Source organism: Diplotaxodon limnothrissa, linkage group LG3 (genome assembly GCF_057381915.1).
Source record: "Diplotaxodon limnothrissa isolate DT_005_m linkage group LG3, D_limnothrissa_male_GT1.1, whole genome shotgun sequence".
In the NCBI taxonomy this organism is placed as follows: Eukaryota; Metazoa; Chordata; class Actinopteri; order Cichliformes; family Cichlidae; genus Diplotaxodon; species Diplotaxodon limnothrissa.
This window is the reverse complement of record NC_140598.1, coordinates 68,477,510-68,494,903: the sequence shown is the minus strand read 5'-3', so window position 1 is coordinate 68,494,903 and position 17,394 is coordinate 68,477,510. Positions and strand designations below refer to the sequence as shown.

The following is a 17,394-nucleotide window of genomic DNA, read 5'->3' as shown; positions in this document are numbered from 1 at the left end:
CCTGGTGTGGTGTAAGTGGCCTGAGCAAGAGCCACAGACCCTGGTGTGGTGTAATTGGCCTCAATAGCAACTAATGCCCTGGTGTGGTGTAGGTGGCCTCAGCCAGCAGCCACAGGCCCTGGTGTGGTGTAAGTGGCCTCAGCCAGCAGCCACAGGCCCTGGTGTGGTGTAAGTGGCCTCAGCCAGAGCCACAGGCCCTGATGTGGTGTAAGTGGCCTGAGCAAGAGCCACAGGCCCTGGTGTGGTGTAAGTGGCCTGAGCAAGAGCCACAGGCCCTGGTGTGTTGTAAGTGGCCTCAGCCAGCAGCCACAGGCCCTGGTGTGGTGTAGGTGGCCTCAGCCAGAAGCCACAGGCCCTGGTGTGGTGTAAGTGGCCTGAGCAAGTGCCACAGGCCCTGGTGTGGTGTAATTGGCCTCAATAGCAACTAAGGCCCTGGTGTGGTGTAGGTGGCCTCAGCCAGCAGCCACAGGCCCTGGTGTGGTGTAAGTGGCCTCAGCCAGCAGCCACAGGCCCTGATGTGGTGTAAGTGGCCCCAGCCGGTCACTCAGGCCCTGGTGTGGTGTAGGTGGCATCAGCTAGCAGCACAAGACATTGGAAAACAGCCAAAAGCAATGTCGTTAATGTGCCCTCATTAATGGGGAGCTGCTTTTGGTCTTTTAATACACCCCTTCTCTGGATCAAAAGCGGTTCAATGACATGAAAATGAAAGGCTTACAGCACCAGATATTCCCAGGCAGTCTCCCATCCAAGTACTAACCAAGCCCAGCCCTGCTTAGCTTACGAGATCAGACGAGGTCGGGCGTGCTCAGGGTGGTATGGCCGTAAGATGCTGGCCCCAGCACAATGTCTCAATTTATGGATTCAAGTGATTAGGTGGCAAGTACCTGAAGTTACGAAGACAATCCTATAACCATACCTGCATGTTTGCATAATACCCTAACCCAAAGGCTCAGTTTGGCATTTATCCAACAGCACAGGCCCTGGATTGTTGAAGATGGCCACAGCAAGCAGCACAGGGCCTGGTTTGGTGAAGATGGCCTCGGCCAGAAGCGCAGGGCCTGGTGTGATGTGAGTGGCCTGAGCAAGAGCCACAGGCCCTGGTGTGGTGTAAGTGGCCTCAGCCAGCAGCCACAGGCCCTGGTGTGGTGTAAGTCGCCTCAGCCAGAAGCCACAGGCACTGGTGTGGTGTAAGTGGCCTCAGCCAGCAGCAAAAGGGCCCTGGTGTGGTGTAAGTCGCCTCAGTCAACAGCCACAGGCCCTGGTGTGGTGTAGGTGGCCTCAGCCAGCAGCCACAGGCCCTGGTGTGGTGTAAGTGGCCTCAGCCAGCAGCCACAGGCCCTGGTGTGGTGTAAGTGGCCTCAGCCAGCAGCCACAGGCCCTGGTGTGGTGTAAGTGGCCTCAGCCAGTGCCACAGGCCCTGGTGTGGTGTAAGTGGCCTGAGCAAGAGCCACAGACCCTGGTGTGGTGTAATTGGCCTCAATAGCAACTAATGCCCTGGTGTGGTGTAGGTGGCCTCAGCCAGCAGCCACAGGCCCTGGTGTGGTGTAAGTGGCCTCAGCCAGCAGCCACAGGCCCTGGTGTGGTGTAAGTGGCCTCAGCCAGAGCCACAGGCCCTGATGTGGTGTAAGTGGCCCCAGCCGGTCACTCAGGCCCTTGTGTGGTGTAGGTTGCATCAGCTAGCAGCACAAGACATTGGAAAAGAGCCAAAAGCAATGTCGTTAATGTGCCCTCATTAATGGGCAGATGCTTTTGGTCTTTTAATACACCCCTTCTCTGGATCAAAAGCGGTTCAATGACATGAAAATGAAAGGCTTACAGCACCAGGTATTCCCAGGCAGTCTCCCATCCAAGTACTAACCAAGCCCAGCCCTGCTTAGCTTCCGAGATCAGACGAGGTCGGGCGTGCTCAGGGTGGTATGGCCGTAAGCTGCTGGCCGTAAGCTGCTGGCGCCAGCACAATGTCTCAATTTATGGATTCAAGTGATTAGGTGGCAAGTACCTGAAGTTACGAAGACAATCCTATAACCATACCTGCATGTTTGCATAATACCCTAACCCAAAGGCTCAGTTTGGCATTTATCCAACAGCACAGGCCCTGGATTGTTGAAGATGGCCTCAGGAACCAGCACAGGGCCTGGTGTATTGTACATGGCCACAGCAAGCAGCACAGGGCCTGGTTTGGTGAAGATGGCCTCGGCCAGAAGCACAGGGCCTGGTGTGATATGAGTGGCCTGAGCAAGAGCCACAGACCCTGGTGTGGTGTAATTGGCCTCAATAGCAACTAAGGCCCTGGTGTGGTGTAGGTGGCCTCAGCCAGCAGCCACAGGCCCTGGTGTGGTGTAAGTGGCCTCAGCCAGCAGCCACAGGCCCTGATGTGGTGTAAGTGGCCCCAGCCGGTCACTCAGGCCCTGGTGTGGTGTAGGTGGCATCAGCTAGCAGCACAAGACATTGGAAAAGAGCCAAAAGCAATGTCGTTAATGTGCCCTCATTAATGGGGAGCTGCTTTTGGTCTTTTAATACACCCCTTCTCTGGATCAAAAGCGGTTCAATGACATGAAAATCAAAGGCTTACAGCACCAGGTATTCCCAGGCAGTCTCCCATCCAAGTACTAACCAAGCCCAGCCCTGCTTAGCTTCCGAGATCAGACGAGGTCGGGCGTGCTCAGGGTGGTATGGCCGTAAGCTGCTGGCCCCAGCACAATGTCTCAATTTATGGATTCAAGTGATTAGGTGGCAAGTACCTGAAGTTACGAAGACAATCCTATAACCATACCTGCATGTTTGCATAATACCCTAACCCAAAGGCTCAGTTTGGCATTTATCCAACAGCACAGGCCCTGGATTGTTGAAGATGGCCTCAAGAACCAGCACAGGACCTGGTGTGTTTTACATGGCCACAGCAAGCAGCACAGGGCCTGGTTTGGTGAAGATGGCCTCAGCAAGCAGCCACAGGCCCTGGTTTGGTGTAAGTGGCCTCAGCCAGCAGCCACAGGCCCTGGTGTGTTGTAAGTGGCCTCAGCCAGCAGCCACAGGCCCTGGTGTGGTCTAAGTGGCCTCAGCCAGTGCCACAGGCCCTGGTGTGGTGTAAGTGGCCTGAGCAAGAGCCACAGGCCCTGGTGTGGTGTAAGTGGCCTCAGCCAGCAGCCACAGGCCCTGGTGTGGTGTAAGTGGCCTCAGCCAGCAGCCACAGGCCCTGGTGTGGTGTAAGTGGCCTCAGCCAGTGCCACAGGCCCTGGTGTGGTGTAAGTGGCCTGAGCAAGAGCCACAGACCCTGGTGTGGTGTAATTGGCCTCAATAGCAACTAATGCCCTGGTGTGGTGTAGGTGGCCTCAGCCAGCAGCCACAGGCCCTGGTGTGGTGTAAGTGGCCTCAGCCAGCAGCCACAGGCCCTGGTGTGGTGTAAGTGGCCTCAGCCAGAGCCACAGGCCCTGATGTGGTGTAAGTGGCCCCAGCCGGTCACTCAGGCCCTTGTGTGGTGTAGGTTGCATCAGCTAGCAGCACAAGACATTGGAAAAGAGCCAAAAGCAATGTCGTTAATGTGCCCTCATTAATGGGCAGATGCTTTTGGTCTTTTAATACACCCCTTCTCTGGATCAAAAGCGGTTCAATGACATGAAAATGAAAGGCTTACAGCACCAGGTATTCCCAGGCAGTCTCCCATCCAAGTACTAACCAAGCCCAGCCCTGCTTAGCTTCCGAGATCAGACGAGGTCGGGCGTGCTCAGGGTGGTATGGCCGTAAGCTGCTGGCCCCAGCACAATGTCTCAATTTATGGATTCAAGTGATGAGGTGGCAAGTACCTGAAGTTACGAAGACAATCCTATAACCATACCTGCATGTTTGCATAATACCCTAACCCAAAGGCTCAGTTTGGCATTTATCCAACAGCACAGGCCCTGGATTGTTGAAGATGGCCTCAGGAACCAGCACAGGGCCTGGTGTGTTGTACATGGCCACAGCAAGCAGCACAGGGCCTGGTTTGGTGAAGATGGCCTCGGCCAGAAGCACAGGGCCTGGTGTGATATGAGTGGCCTGAGCAAGAGCCACAGGCCCTGGTGTGTTGTAAGTGGCCTCAGCCAGCAGCCACAGGCCCTGGTGTGGTGTAGGTGGCCTCAGCCAGCAGCCACAGGCCCTTGTGTGGTGTAAGTGGCCTCAGCCAGCAGCCACAGGCCCTGGTGTGGTGTAAGTGGCCTCAGCCAGTGCCACAGGCCCTGGTGTGGTGTAAGTGGCCTGAGCAAGAGCCACAGACCCTGGTGTGGTGTAATTGGCCTCAATAGCAACTAAGGCCCTGGTGTGGTGTAGGTGGCCTCAGCCAGCAGCCACAGGCCCTGGTGTGGTGTAAGTGGCCTCAGCCAGAGCCACAGGCCCTGATGTGGTGTAAGTGGCCCCAGCCGGTCACTCAGGCCCTGGTGTGGTGTAGGTGGCATCAGCTAGCAGCACAAGACATTGGAAAAGAGCCAAAAGCAATGTCGTTAATGTGCCCTCATTAATGGGCAGCTGCTTTTGGTCTTTTAATACACCCCTTCTCTGGATCAAAAGCGGTTCAATGACATGAAAATGAAAGGCTTACAGCACCAGGTATTCCAAGGCAGTCTCCCATCCGAGTACTAACCAAGCCCAGCCCTGCTTAGCTTACGAGATCAGACGAGGTCGGGCGTGCTCAGGGTGGTATGGCCGTAAGCTGCTGGCCCCAGCACAATGTCTCAATTTATGGATTCAAGTGATTAGGTGGCAAGTACCTGAAGTTACGAAGACAATCCTATAACCATACCTGCATGTTTGCATAATACCCTAACCCAAAGGCTTAGTTTGGCATTTATCCAACAGCACAGGCCCTGGATTGTTGAAGATGGCCTCAGGAACCAGCACAGGGCCTGGTGTGTTGTACATGGCCACAGCTAGCAGCAGAGGGCCAGGTTTGGTGAAGATGGCCTCGGCCAGAAGCGCAGGGCCTGGTGTGATGTGAGTGGCCTGAGCAAGAGCCACAGACCCTGGTGTGGTGTAATTGGCCTCAATAGCAACTAAGGCCCTGGTGTGGTGTAAGTGGCCTCAGCCAGCAGCCACAGGCCCTGGTGTGGTGTAAGTGGCCTCAGCCAGTGCCACAGGCCCTGGTGTGGTGTAAGTGGCCTGAGCAAGAGCCACAGACCCTGGTGTGGTGTAATTGGCCTCAATAGCAACTAAGGCCCTGGTGTGGTGTAGGTGGCCTCAGCCAGCAGCCACAGGCCCTGGTGTGGTGTAAGTGGCCTCAATAGCAAATAAGGCCCTGGTGTGGTGTAAGTGGCCTGAGCAAGAGCCACAGGGCCTGGTTTGGTGAAGATGGCCTCAGCCAGAAGCGCAGGGCCTGGTGTGATGTGAGTGGCCTGAGCAAGAGCCACAGGCCCTGGTGTGGTGTAAGTGGCCTCAGCCAGCAGCCACAGGCCCTGGTTTGGTGAAGATGGCCTCGGCCAGAAGCACAGGGCCTGGTGTGATATGAGTGGCCTGAGCAAGAGCCACAGACCCTGGTGTGGTGTAATTGGCCTCAATAGCAACTAAGGCCCTGGTGTGGTGTAGGTGGCCTCAGCCAGCAGCCACAGGCCCTGGTGTGGTGTAAGTGGCCTCAGCCAGCAGCCACAGGCCCTGATGTGGTGTAAGTGGCCCCAGCCGGTCACTCAGGCCCTGGTGTGGTGTAGGTGGCATCAGCTAGCAGCACAAGACATTGGAAAACAGCCAAAAGCAATGTCGTTAATGTGCCCTCATTAATGGGGAGCTGCTTTTGGTCTTTTAATACACCCCTTCTCTGGATCAAAAGCGGTTCAATGACATGAAAATCAAAGGCTTACAGCACCAGGTATTCCCAGGCAGTCTCCCATCCAAGTACTAACCAAGCCCAGCCCTGCTTAGCTTCCGAGATCAGACGAGGTCGGGCGTGCTCAGGGTGGTATGGCCGTAAGCTGCTGGCCCCAGCACAATGTCTCAATTTATGGATTCAAGTGATTAGGTGGCAAGTACCTGAAGTTACGAAGACAATCCTATAACCATACCTGCATGTTTGCATAATACCCTAACCCAAAGGCTCAGTTTGGCATTTATCCAACAGCACAGGCCCTGGATTGTTGAAGATGGCCTCAAGAACCAGCACAGGACCTGGTGTGTTTTACATGGCCACAGCAAGCAGCACAGGGCCTGGTTTGGTGAAGATGGCCTCAGCAAGCAGCCACAGGCCCTGGTTTGGTGTAAGTGGCCTCAGCCAGCAGCCACAGGCCCTGGTGTGTTGTAAGTGGCCTCAGCCAGCAGCCACAGGCCCTGGTGTGGTCTAAGTGGCCTCAGCCAGTGCCACAGGCCCTGGTGTGGTGTAAGTGGCCTGAGCAAGAGCCACAGGCCCTGGTGTGGTGTAAGTGGCCTCAGCCAGCAGCCACAGGCCCTGGTGTGTTGTACATGGCCACAGCAAGCAGCACAGGGCCTGGTTTGGTGAAGATGGCCTCGGCCAGAAGCACAGGGCCTGGTGTGATATGAGTGGCCTGAGCAAGAGCCACAGGCCCTGGTGTGTTGTAAGTGGCCTCAGCCAGCAGCCACAGGCCCTGGTGTGGTGTAGGTGGCCTCAGCCAGCAGCCACAGGCCCTTGTGTGGTGTAAGTGGCCTCAGCCAGCAGCCACAGGCCCTGGTGTGGTGTAAGTGGCCTCAGCCAGTGCCACAGGCCCTGGTGTGGTGTAAGTGGCCTGAGCAAGAGCCACAGACCCTGGTGTGGTGTAATTGGCCTCAATAGCAACTAAGGCCCTGGTGTGGTGTAGGTGGCCTCAGCCAGCAGCCACAGGCCCTGGTGTGGTGTAAGTGGCCTCAGCCAGAGCCACAGGCCCTGATGTGGTGTAAGTGGCCCCAGCCGGTCACTCAGGCCCTGGTGTGGTGTAGGTGGCATCAGCTAGCAGCACAAGACATTGGAAAAGAGCCAAAAGCAATGTCGTTAATGTGCCCTCATTAATGGGCAGCTGCTTTTGGTCTTTTAATACACCCCTTCTCTGGATCAAAAGCGGTTCAATGACATGAAAATGAAAGGCTTACAGCACCAGGTATTCCAAGGCAGTCTCCCATCCGAGTACTAACCAAGCCCAGCCCTGCTTAGCTTCCGAGATCAGACGAGGTCGGGCGTGCTCAGGGTGGTATGGCCGTAAGCTGCTGGCCCCAGCACAATGTCTCAATTTATGGATTCAAGTGATTAGGTGGCAAGTACCTGAAGTTACGAAGACAATCCTATAACCATACCTGCATGTTTGCATAATACCCTAACCCAAAGGCTTAGTTTGGCATTTATCCAACAGCACAGGCCCTGGATTGTTGAAGATGGCCTCAGGAACCAGCACAGGGCCTGGTGTGTTGTACATGGCCACAGCAAGCAGCACAGGGCCTGGTTTGGTGAAGATGGCCTCGGCCAGAAGCGCAGGGCCTGGTGTGATGTGAGTGGCCTGAGCAAGAGCCACAGGCCCTGGTGTGGTGTAAGTGGCCTCAGCCAGCAGCCACAGGCCCTGGTGTGGTGTAAGTCGCCTCAGCCAGAAGCCACAGGCACTGGTGTGGTGTAAGTGGCCTGAGCAAGAGCCACAGGCCCTGGTGTGGTGTAAGTGGCCTGAGCAAGAGCCACAGGCCCTGGTGTGGTGTAAGTGGTCTCAGCCAGCAGCCACAGGCCCTGGTGTGGTGTAGGTGGCCTCAGCCAGCAGCCACAGGCCCTTGTGTGGTGTAAGTGGCCTCAGCCAGCAGCCACAGGCCCTGGTGTGGTGTAAGTGGCCTCAGCCAGTGCCACAGGCCCTGGTGTGGTGTAAGTGGCCTGAGCAAGAGCCACAGACCCTGGTGTGGTGTAATTGGCCTCAATAGCAACTAAGGCCCTGGTGTGGTGTAGGTGGCCTCAGCCAGCAGCCACAGGCCCTGGTGTGTTGTAAGTGGCCTCAGCCAGCAGCCACAGGCCCTGGTGTGGTGTAGGTGGCCTCAGCCAGCAGCCACAGGCCCTTGTGTGGTGTAAGTGGCCTCAGCCAGCAGCCACAGGCCCTGGTGTGGTGTAAGTGGCCTCAGCCAGTGCCACAGGCCCTGGTGTGGTGTAAGTGGCCTGAGCAAGAGCCACAGACCCTGGTGTGGTGTAATTGGCCTCAATAGCAACTAAGGCCCTGGTGTGGTGTAAGTGGCCTCAGCCAGCAGCCACAGGCCCTGGTGTGGTGTAGGTGGCCTCAGCCAGCAGCCACAGGCCCTGGTGTGGTGTAAGTGGCCTCAGCCAGTGCCACAGGCCCTGGTGTGGTGTAAGTGGCCTGAGCAAGAGCCACAGACCCTGGTGTGGTGTAATTGGCCTCAATAGCAACTAAGGCCCTGGTGTGGTGTAAGTGGCCTCAGCCAGCAGCCACAGGCCCTGGTGTGGTGTAGGTGGCCTCAGCCAGCAGCCACAGGCCCTGGTGTGGTGTAAGTGGCCTCAGCCAGCAGCCACAGGCCCTGGTGTGGTGTAAGTCGCCTCAGCCAGAAGCCACAGGCACTGGTGTGGTGTAAGTGGCCTCAGCCAGAAGCCACAGGCACTGGTGTGGTGTAAGTGGCCTCAGCCAGCAGCAAAAGGGCCCTGGTGTGGTGTAAGTGGCCTGAGCAAGAGCCACAGGCCCTGGTGTGGTGTAAGTGGCCTGAGCAAGAGCCACAGGCCCTGGTGTGGTGTAAGTGGCCTGAGCAAGAGCCACAGGCCCTGGTGTGGTGTAAGTGGCCTCAATAGCAACTAAGGCCCTGGTGTGGGGTAAGTGGCTTCAGCCAGCAGCCACAGGCTCTGGTGTGGTGTAACTGGCCTCAGCCAGCAGCCACAGGCCCTGGTGTGGTGTAAGTGGCCTCAGCCAGAGCCACAGGCCCTGATGTGGTGTAAGTGGCCCCAGCCGGTCACTCAGGCCCTGGTGTGGTGTAGGTGGCATCAGCTAGCAGCACAAGACATTGGAAAAGAGCCAAAAGCAGTGTCGTTAATGTGCCCTCATTAATGGGCAGCTGCTTTTGGTCTTTTAATACACCCCTTCTCTGGATCAAAAGCGGTTCAATGACATGAAAATGAAAGGCTTACAGCACCAGGTATTCCCAGGAAGTCTCCCATCCAAGTACTAACCAAGCCCAGCCCTGCTTAGCTTCCGAGATCAGACGAGGTCGGGCGTGCTCAGGGTGGTATGGCCGTAAGCTGCTGGCCCTAGCACAATGTCTCAATTTATGGATTCAAGTGATTAGGTGGCAAGTACCTGAAGTTACGAAGACAATCCTATAACCATACCTGCATGTTTGCATAATACCCTAACCCAAAGGCTCAGTTTGGCATTTATCCAACAGCACAGGCCCTGGATTGTTGAAGATGGCCTCAGGAACCAGCACAGGGCCTGGTGTGTTGTACATGGCCACAGCAAGCAGCACAGGGCCTGGTTTGGTGAAGATGGCCTCGGCCAGAAGCACAGGGCCTGGTGTGATGTGAGTGGCCTCAGCCAGTGCCACAGGCCCTGGTGTGGTGTAAGTGGCCTGAGCAAGAGCCACAGGCCCTGGTGTGGTGTAAGTGGCCTGAGCAAGTGCCACAGGCCCTGGTGTGGTGTAAGTGGCCTAAGCCAGAGCCACAGGCCCTGGTGTGGTGTAAGTGGCCTCAATAGCAAATAAGGCCCTGGTGTGGTGTAAGTGGCCTGAGCAAGAGCCACAGGCCCTGGTGTGGTGTAAGTGGCCTCAGCCAGAAGCCACAGGCACTGGTGTGGTGTAAGTGGCCTCAGCCAGCAGCCACAGGCACTGGTGTGGTGTAAGTGGCCCCAGCCGGTCACTCAGGCCCTGGTGTGGTGTAGGTGGCATCAGCTAGCAGCACAAGACATTGGAAAAGAGCCAAAAGCAGTGTTGTTAATGTGCCCTCATTAATGGGCAGATGCTTTTGGTCTTTTAATACACCCCTTCTCTGTTTCAAAAGCGGTTCAATGACATGAAAAGGAAAGGCTTACAGCACCAGGTATTCCCAGGCAGTCTCCCATCCAAGTACTAACCAAGCCCAGCCCTGCTTAGCTTCCGAGATCAGACGAGGTCGGGCGTGCTCAGGGTGGTATGGCCGTAAGCTGCTGGCCCCAGCACAATGTCTCAATTTATGGATTCAAGTGATTAGGTGGCAAGTACCTGAAGTTACGAAGACAATCCTATAACCATACCTGCATGTTTGCATAATACCCTAACCCAAAGGCTCAGTTTGGCATTTATCCAACAGCACAGGCCCTGGATTGTTGAAGATGGCCTCAGGAACCAGCACAGGGCCTGGTGTGTTGTACATGGCCACAGCAAGCAGCACAGGGCCTGGTTTGGTGAAGATGGCCTCGGCCAGAAGCGCAGGGCCTGGTGTGATGTGAGTGGCCTGAGCAAGAGCCACAGGCCCTGGTGTGGTGTAAGTGGCCTGAGCAAGAGCCACAGGGCCTGGTTTGGTGAAGATGGCCTCGGCCAGAAGCGCAGGGCCTGGTGTGATGTGAGTGGCCTGAGCAAGAGCCACAGGCCCTGGTGTGGTGTAAGTGGCCTCAGCCAGCAGCCACAGGCCCTGGTGTGGTGTAAGTCGCCTCAGCCAGAAGCCACAGGCACTGGTGTGGTGTAAGTGGCCTCAGCCAGCAGCAAAAGGGCCCTGGTGTGGTGTAAGTCGCCTCAGTCAGCAGCCACAGGCCCTGGTGTGGTGTAGGTGGCCTCAGCCAGCAGCCACAGGCCCTGGTGTGGTGTAAGTGGCCTCAGCCAGTGCCACAGGCCCTGGTGTGGTGTAAGTGGCCTGAGCAAGAGCCACAGACCCTGGTGTGGTGTAATTGGCCTCAATAGCAAATAAGGCCCTGGTGTGGTGTAAGTGGCCTGAGCAAGAGCCACAGGGCCTGGTTTGGTGAAGATGGCCTCGGCCAGAAGCGCAGGGCCTGGTGTGATGTGAGTGGCCTGAGCAAGAGCCACAGGCCCTGGTGTGGTGTAAGTGGCCTCAGCCAGCAGCCACAGGCCCTGGTGTGGTGTAGGTGGCCTCAGCCAGCAGCCACAGGCCCTTGTGTGGTGTAAGTGGCCTCAGCCAGCAGCCACAGGCCCTGGTGTGTTGTAAGTGGCCTCAGCCAGCAGCCACAGGCCCTGGTGTGGTGTAAGTGGCCTGAGCAAGAGCCACAGGCCCTGGTTTGGTGTAAGTGGCCTCAGCCAGCAGCCACAGGCCCTGGTGTGTTGTAAGTGGCCTCAGCCAGCAGCCACAGGCCCTGGTGTGGTCTAAGTGGCCTCAGCCAGTGCCACAGGCCCTGGTGTGGTGTAAGTGGCCTGAGCAAGAGCCACAGGCCCTGGTGTGGTGTAAGTGGCCTGAGCAAGTGCCACAGGCCCTGGTGTGGTGTAAGTGGCCTAAGCCAGAGCCACAGGCCCTGGTGTGGTGTAAGTGGCCTCAATAGCAAATAAGGCCCTGGTGTGGTGTAAGTGGCCTGAGCAAGAGCCACAGGGCCTGGTTTGGTGAAGATGGCCTCAGCCAGAAGCGCAGGGCCTGGTGTGATGTGAGTGGCCTGAGCAAGAGCCACAGGCCCTGGTGTGGTGTAAGTGGCCTCAGCCAGCAGCCACAGGCCCTGGTGTGGTGTAAGTGGCCTCAGCCAGAAGCCACAGGCACTGGTGTGGTGTAAGTGGCCTCAGCCAGCAGCCACAGGCACTGGTGCGGTGTAAGTGGCCCCAGCCGGTCACTCAGGCCCTGGTGTGGTGTAGGTGGCATCAGCTAGCAGCACAAGACATTGGAAAAGAGCCAAAAGCAGTGTTGTTAATGTGCCCTCATTAATGGGCAGATGCTTTTGGTCTTTTAATACACCCCTTCTCTGTTTCAAAAGCGGTTCAATGACATGAAAAGGAAAGGCTTACAGCACCAGGTATTCCCAGGCAGTCTCCCATCCAAGTACTAACCAAGCCCAGCCCTGCTTAGCTTGCGAGATCAGACGAGGTCGGGCGTGCTCAGGGTGGTATGGCCGTAAGCTGCTGGCCCCAGCACAATGTCTCAATTTATGGATTCAAGTGATTAGGTGGCAAGTACCTGAAGTTACGAAGACAATCCTATAACCATACCTGCATGTTTGCATAATACCCTAACCCAAAGGCTCAGTTTGGCATTTATCCAACAGCACAGGCCCTGGATTGTTGAAGATGGCCTCAGGAACCAGCACAGGGCCTGGTGTGTTGTACATGGCCACAGCAAGCAGCACAGGGCCTGGTTTGGTGAAGATGGCCTCGGCCAGAAGCGCAGGGCCTGGTGTGATGTGAGTGGCCTGAGCAAGAGCCACAGGCCCTGGTGTGGTGTAAGTGGCCTCAGCCAGCAGCCACAGGCCCTGGTGTGGTGTAAGTCGCCTCAGCCAGAAGCCACAGGCACTGGTGTGGTGTAAGTGGCCTCAGCCAGCAGCATAAGGGCCCTGGTGTGGTGTAAGTCGCCTCAGTCAGCAGCCACAGGCCCTGGTGTGGTGTAGGTGGCCTCAGCCAGCAGCCACAGGTCCTGGTGTGGTGTAAGTGGCCTCAGCCAGCAGCATAAGGGCCCTGGTGTGGTGTAAGTCGCCTCAGTCAGCAGCCACAGGCCCTGGTGTGGTGTAGGTGGCCTCAGCCAGCAGCCACAGGTCCTGGTGTGGTGTAAGTGGCCTCAGCCAGCAGCCACAGGCCCTGGTGTGGTGTAAGTGGCCTCAGCCAGCAGCCACAGGCCCTGATGTGGTGTAAGTGGCCTCAGCCAGTGCCACAGGCCCTGGTGTGGTGTAAGTGGCTGAGCAAGAGCCACAGACCCTGGTGTGGTGTAATTGGCCTCAATAGCAACTAATGCCCTGGTGTGGTGTAGGTGGCCTCAGCCAGCAGCCACAGGCCCTGGTGTGGTGTAAGTGGCCTCAGCCAGCAGCCACAGGCCCTGGTGTGGTGTAAGTGGCCTCAGCCAGAGCCACAGGCCCTGATGTGGTGTAAGTGGCCCCAGCCGGTCACTCAGGCCCTTGTGTGGTGTAGGTTGCATCAGCTAGCAGCACAAGACATTGGAAAAGAGCCAAAAGCAATGTCGTTAATAAGCCCTCATTAATGGGCAGATGCTTTTGGTCTTTTAATACACCCCTTCTCTGGATCAAAAGCGGTTCAATGACATGAAAATGAAAGGCTTACAGCACCAGGTATTCCCAGGCAGTCTCCCATCCAAGTACTAACCAAGCCCAGCCCTGCTTAGCTTCCGAGATCAGACGAGGTCGGGCGTGCTCAGGGTGGTATGGCCGTAAGCTGCTGGCCCCGGCACAATGTCTCAATTTATGGATTCAAGTGATTAGGTGGCAAGTACCTGAAGTTACGAAGACAATCCTATAACCATACCTGCATGTTTGCATAATAACCTAACCCAAAGGCTCAGTTTGGCATTTATCCAACAGCACAGGCCCTGGATTGTTGAAGATGGCCTCAGGAACCAGCACAGGGCCTGGTGTGTTGTACATGGCCACAGCAAGCAGCACAGGGCCTGGTTTGGTGAAGATGGCCTCGGCCAGAAGCGCAGGGCCTGGTGTGATGTGAGTGGCCTGAGCAAGAGCCACAGGCCCTGGTGTGGTGTAATTGGCCTCAATAGCAAATAAGGCCCTGGTGTGGTGTAAGTGGCCTGAGCAAGAGCCACAGGGCCTGGTTTGGTGAAGATGGCCTCGGCCAGAAGCGCAGGGCCTGGTGTGATGTGAGTGGCCTGAGCAAGAGCCACAGGCCCTGGTGTGGTGTAAGTGGCCTCAGCCAGCAGCCACAGGCCCTGGTGTGGTGTAAGTCGCCTCAGCCAGAAGCCACAGGCACTGGTGTGGTGTAAGTGGCCTCAGCCAGCAGCAAAAGGGCCCTGGTGTGGTGTAAGTCGCCTCAGTCAGCAGCCACAGGCCCTGGTGTGGTGTAGGTGGCCTCAGCCAGCAGCCACAGGCCCTGGTGTGGTGTAAGTGGCCTCAGCCAGTGCCACAGGCCCTGGTGTGGTGTAAGTGGCCTGAGCAAGAGCCACAGACCCTGGTGTGGTGTAATTGGCCTCAATAGCAAATAAGGCCCTGGTGTGGTGTAAGTGGCCTGAGCAAGAGCCACAGGGCCTGGTTTGGTGAAGATGGCCTCGGCCAGAAGCGCAGGGCCTGGTGTGATGTGAGTGGCCTGAGCAAGAGCCACAGGCCCTGGTGTGGTGTAAGTGGCCTCAGCCAGCAGCCACAGGCCCTGGTGTGGTGTAGGTGGCCTCAGCCAGCAGCCACAGGCCCTTGTGTGGTGTAAGTGGCCTCAGCCAGCAGCCACAGGCCCTGGTGTGGTGTAGGTGGCCTCAGCCAGCAGCCACAGGCCCTGGTGTGGTGTAAGTGGCCTCAGCCAGTGCCACAGGCCCTGGTGTGGTGTAAGTGGCCTGAGCAAGAGCCACAGACCCTGGTGTGGTGTAATTGGCCTCAATAGCAACTAAGGCCCTGGTGTGGTGTAGGTTGCCTCAGCCAGCAGCCACAGGCCCTGGTGTGGTGTAAGTGGCCTCAGCCAGAGCCACAGGCCCTGATGTGGTGTAAGTGGCCCCAGCCGGTCACTCAGGCCCTGGTGTGGTGTAGGTGGCATCAGCTAGCAGCACAAGACATTGGAAAAGAGCCAAAAGCAGTGTCGTTAATGTGCCCTCATTAATGGGCAGCTGCTTTTGGTCTTTTAATACACCCCTTCTCTGGATCAAAAGCGGTTCAATGACATGAAAATGAAAGGCTTACAGCACCAGGTATTCCCAGGAAGTCTCCCATCCAAGTACTAACCAAGCCCAGCCCTGCTTAGCTTCCGAGATCAGACGAGGTCGGGCGTGCTCAGGGTGGTATGGCCGTAAGCTGCTGGCCCTAGCACAATGTCTCAATTTATGGATTCAAGTGATTAGGTGGCAAGTACCTGAAGTTACGAAGACAATCCTATAACCATACCTGCATGTTTGCATAATACCCTAACCCAAAGGCTCAGTTTGGCATTTATCCAACAGCACAGGCCCTGGATTGTTGAAGATGGCCTCAGGAACCAGCACAGGGCCTGGTGTGTTGTACATGGCCACAGCAAGCAGCACAGGGCCTGGTTTGGTGAAGATGGCCTCGGCCAGAAGCACAGGGCCTGGTGTGATGTGAGTGGCCTGAGCAAGAGCCACAGGCCCTTGTGTGGTGTAAGTGGCCTCAGCCAGCAGCCACAGGCCCTGGTGTGGTGTAGGTGGCCTCAGCCAGCAGCCACAGGCCCTGGTGTGGTGTAAGTGGCCTGAGCAAGAGCCACAGGCCCTGGTTTGGTGTAAGTGGCCTCAGCCAGCAGCCACAGGCCCTGGTGTGTTGTAAGTGGCCTCAGCCAGCAGCCACAGGCCCTGGTGTGGTCTAAGTGGCCTCAGCCAGTGCCACAGGCCCTGGTGTGGTGTAAGTGGCCTGAGCAAGAGCCACAGGCCCTGGTGTGGTGTAAGTGGCCTGAGCAAGTGCCACAGGCCCTGGTGTGGTGTAAGTGGCCTAAGCCAGAGCCACAGGCCCTGGTGTGGTGTAAGTGGCCTCAATAGCAAATAAGGCCCTGGTGTGGTGTAAGTGGCCTGAGCAAGAGCCACAGGGCCTGGTTTGGTGAAGATGGCCTCAGCCAGAAGCGCAGGGCCTGGTGTGATGTGAGTGGCCTGAGCAAGAGCCACAGGCCCTGGTGTGGTGTAAGTGGCCTCAGCCAGCAGCCACAGGCCCTGGTGTGGTGTAAGTGGCCTCAGCCAGAAGCCACAGGCACTGGTGTGGTGTAAGTGGCCTCAGCCAGCAGCCACAGGCACTGGTGTGGTGTAAGTGGCCCCAGCCGGTCACTCAGGCCCTGGTGTGGTGTAGGTGGCATCAGCTAGCAGCACAAGACATTGGAAAAGAGCCAAAAGCAGTGTTGTTAATGTGCCCTCATTAATGGGCAGATGCTTTTGGTCTTTTAATACACCCCTTCTCTGTTTCAAAAGCGGTTCAATGACATGAAAAGGTAAGGCTTACAGCACCAGGTATTCCCAGGCAGTCTCCCATCCAAGTACTAACCAAGCCCAGCCCTGCTTAGCTTGCGAGATCAGACGAGGTCGGGCGTGCTCAGGGTGGTATGGCCGTAAGCTGCTGGCCCCAGCACAATGTCTCAATTTATGGATTCAAGTGATTAGGTGGCAAGTACCTGAAGTTACGAAGACAATCCTATAACCATACCTGCATGTTTGCATAATACCCTAACCCAAAGGCTCAGTTTGGCATTTATCCAACAGCACAGGCCCTGGATTGTTGAAGATGGCCTCAGGAACCAGCACAGGGCCTGGTGTGTTGTACATGGCCACAGCAAGCAGCACAGGGCCTGGTTTGGTGAAGATGGCCTCGGCCAGAAGCGCAGGGCCTGGTGTGATGTGAGTGGCCTGAGCAAGAGCCACAGGCCCTGGTGTGGTGTAAGTGGCCTCAGCCAGCAGCCACAGGCCCTGGTGTGGTGTAAGTCGCCTCAGCCAGAAGCCACAGGCACTGGTGTGGTGTAAGTGGCCTCAGCCAGCAGCAAAAGGGCCCTGGTGTGGTGTAAGTCGCCTCAGTCAGCAGCCACAGGCCCTGGTGTGGTGTAGGTGGCCTCAGCCAGCAGCCACAGGTCCTGGTGTGGTGTAAGTGGCCTCAGCCAGCAGCCACAGGCCCTGGTGTGGTGTAAGTGGCCTCAGCCAGCAGCCACAGGCCCTGATGTGGTGTAAGTGGCCTCAGCCAGTGCCACAGGCCCTGGTGTGGTGTAAGTGGCCTGAGCAAGAGCCACAGACCCTGGTGTGGTGTAATTGGCCTCAATAGCAACTAATGCCCTGGTGTGGTGTAGGTGGCCTCAGCCAGCAGCCACAGGCCCTGGTGTGGTGTAAGTGGCCTCAGCCAGCAGCCACAGGCCCTGGTGTGGTGTAACTGGCCTCAGCCAGAGCCACAGGCCCTGATGTGGTGTAAGTGGCCCCAGCCGGTCACTCAGGCCCTTGTGTGGTGTAGGTTGCATCAGCTAGCAGCACAAGACATTGGAAAAGAGCCAAAAGCAATGTCGTTAATAAGCCCTCATTAATGGGCAGATGCTTTTGGTCTTTTAATACACCCCTTCTCTGGATCAAAAGCGGTTCAATGACATGAAAATGAAAGGCTTACAGCACCAGGTATTCCCAGGCAGTCTCCCATCCAAGTACTAACCAAGCCCAGCCCTGCTTAGCTTCCGAGATCAGACGAGGTCGGGCGTGCTCAGGGTGGTATGGCCGTAAGCTGCTGGCCGTAAGCTGCTGGCGCCAGCACAATGTCTCAATTTATGGATTCAAGTGATTAGGTGGCAAGTACCTGAAGTTACGAAGACAATCCTATAACCATACCTGCATGTTTGCATAATACCCTAACCCAAAGGCTCAGTTTGGCATTTATCCAACAGCACAGGCCCTGGATTGTTGAAGATGGCCTCAGGAACCAGCACAGGGCCTGGTGTATTGTACATGGCCACAGCAAGCAG

At 56.7% G+C, this 17,394-nt stretch overlaps 9 non-coding genes and 5 pseudogenes across 9 annotated transcripts; all 14 read right to left on the bottom strand.

The window, feature by feature from the left end:
* Positions 1-708: 708 nt before the first annotated feature.
* LOC146637204 (5S ribosomal RNA) lies at positions 709-827 on the bottom strand (annotated as a pseudogene).
* A 982-nt stretch (positions 828-1,809) lies between these two features.
* On the bottom strand, positions 1,810-1,928 carry LOC146637203 (5S ribosomal RNA). Its single transcript, XR_014905799.1, has one exon. It is a non-coding gene; the product is annotated as a 5S ribosomal RNA (ribosomal RNA).
* A 637-nt stretch (positions 1,929-2,565) lies between these two features.
* Positions 2,566-2,684, bottom strand: LOC146637202 (5S ribosomal RNA). The gene has a single exon (XR_014905798.1). It is a non-coding gene; the product is annotated as a 5S ribosomal RNA (ribosomal RNA).
* A 940-nt stretch (positions 2,685-3,624) lies between these two features.
* Positions 3,625-3,743, bottom strand: LOC146637201 (5S ribosomal RNA). The gene has a single exon (XR_014905797.1). It is a non-coding gene; the product is annotated as a 5S ribosomal RNA (ribosomal RNA).
* Positions 3,744-4,563: 820 nt separating this feature from the next.
* LOC146637200 (5S ribosomal RNA) lies at positions 4,564-4,682 on the bottom strand (annotated as a pseudogene).
* A 1,130-nt stretch (positions 4,683-5,812) lies between these two features.
* On the bottom strand, positions 5,813-5,931 carry LOC146637199 (5S ribosomal RNA). Its single transcript, XR_014905796.1, has one exon. It is a non-coding gene; the product is annotated as a 5S ribosomal RNA (ribosomal RNA).
* Positions 5,932-7,028: 1,097 nt separating this feature from the next.
* Positions 7,029-7,147, bottom strand: LOC146637198 (5S ribosomal RNA; annotated as a pseudogene).
* Positions 7,148-9,033: 1,886 nt separating this feature from the next.
* Positions 9,034-9,152, bottom strand: LOC146637197 (5S ribosomal RNA). The gene has a single exon (XR_014905654.1). It is a non-coding gene; the product is annotated as a 5S ribosomal RNA (ribosomal RNA).
* A 779-nt stretch (positions 9,153-9,931) lies between these two features.
* On the bottom strand, positions 9,932-10,050 carry LOC146637196 (5S ribosomal RNA). Its single transcript, XR_014905795.1, has one exon. It is a non-coding gene; the product is annotated as a 5S ribosomal RNA (ribosomal RNA).
* Positions 10,051-11,816: 1,766 nt separating this feature from the next.
* Positions 11,817-11,935, bottom strand: LOC146637195 (5S ribosomal RNA; annotated as a pseudogene).
* Positions 11,936-13,076: 1,141 nt separating this feature from the next.
* On the bottom strand, positions 13,077-13,195 carry LOC146637194 (5S ribosomal RNA). The gene has a single exon (XR_014905794.1). It is a non-coding gene; the product is annotated as a 5S ribosomal RNA (ribosomal RNA).
* Positions 13,196-14,644: 1,449 nt separating this feature from the next.
* On the bottom strand, positions 14,645-14,763 carry LOC146637193 (5S ribosomal RNA). The gene has a single exon (XR_014905653.1). It is a non-coding gene; the product is annotated as a 5S ribosomal RNA (ribosomal RNA).
* A 1,135-nt stretch (positions 14,764-15,898) lies between these two features.
* Positions 15,899-16,017, bottom strand: LOC146637192 (5S ribosomal RNA; annotated as a pseudogene).
* A 1,021-nt stretch (positions 16,018-17,038) lies between these two features.
* LOC146637191 (5S ribosomal RNA) lies at positions 17,039-17,157 on the bottom strand. The gene has a single exon (XR_014905792.1). It is a non-coding gene; the product is annotated as a 5S ribosomal RNA (ribosomal RNA).
* Between the last annotated feature and the right edge of the window lie 237 nt (positions 17,158-17,394).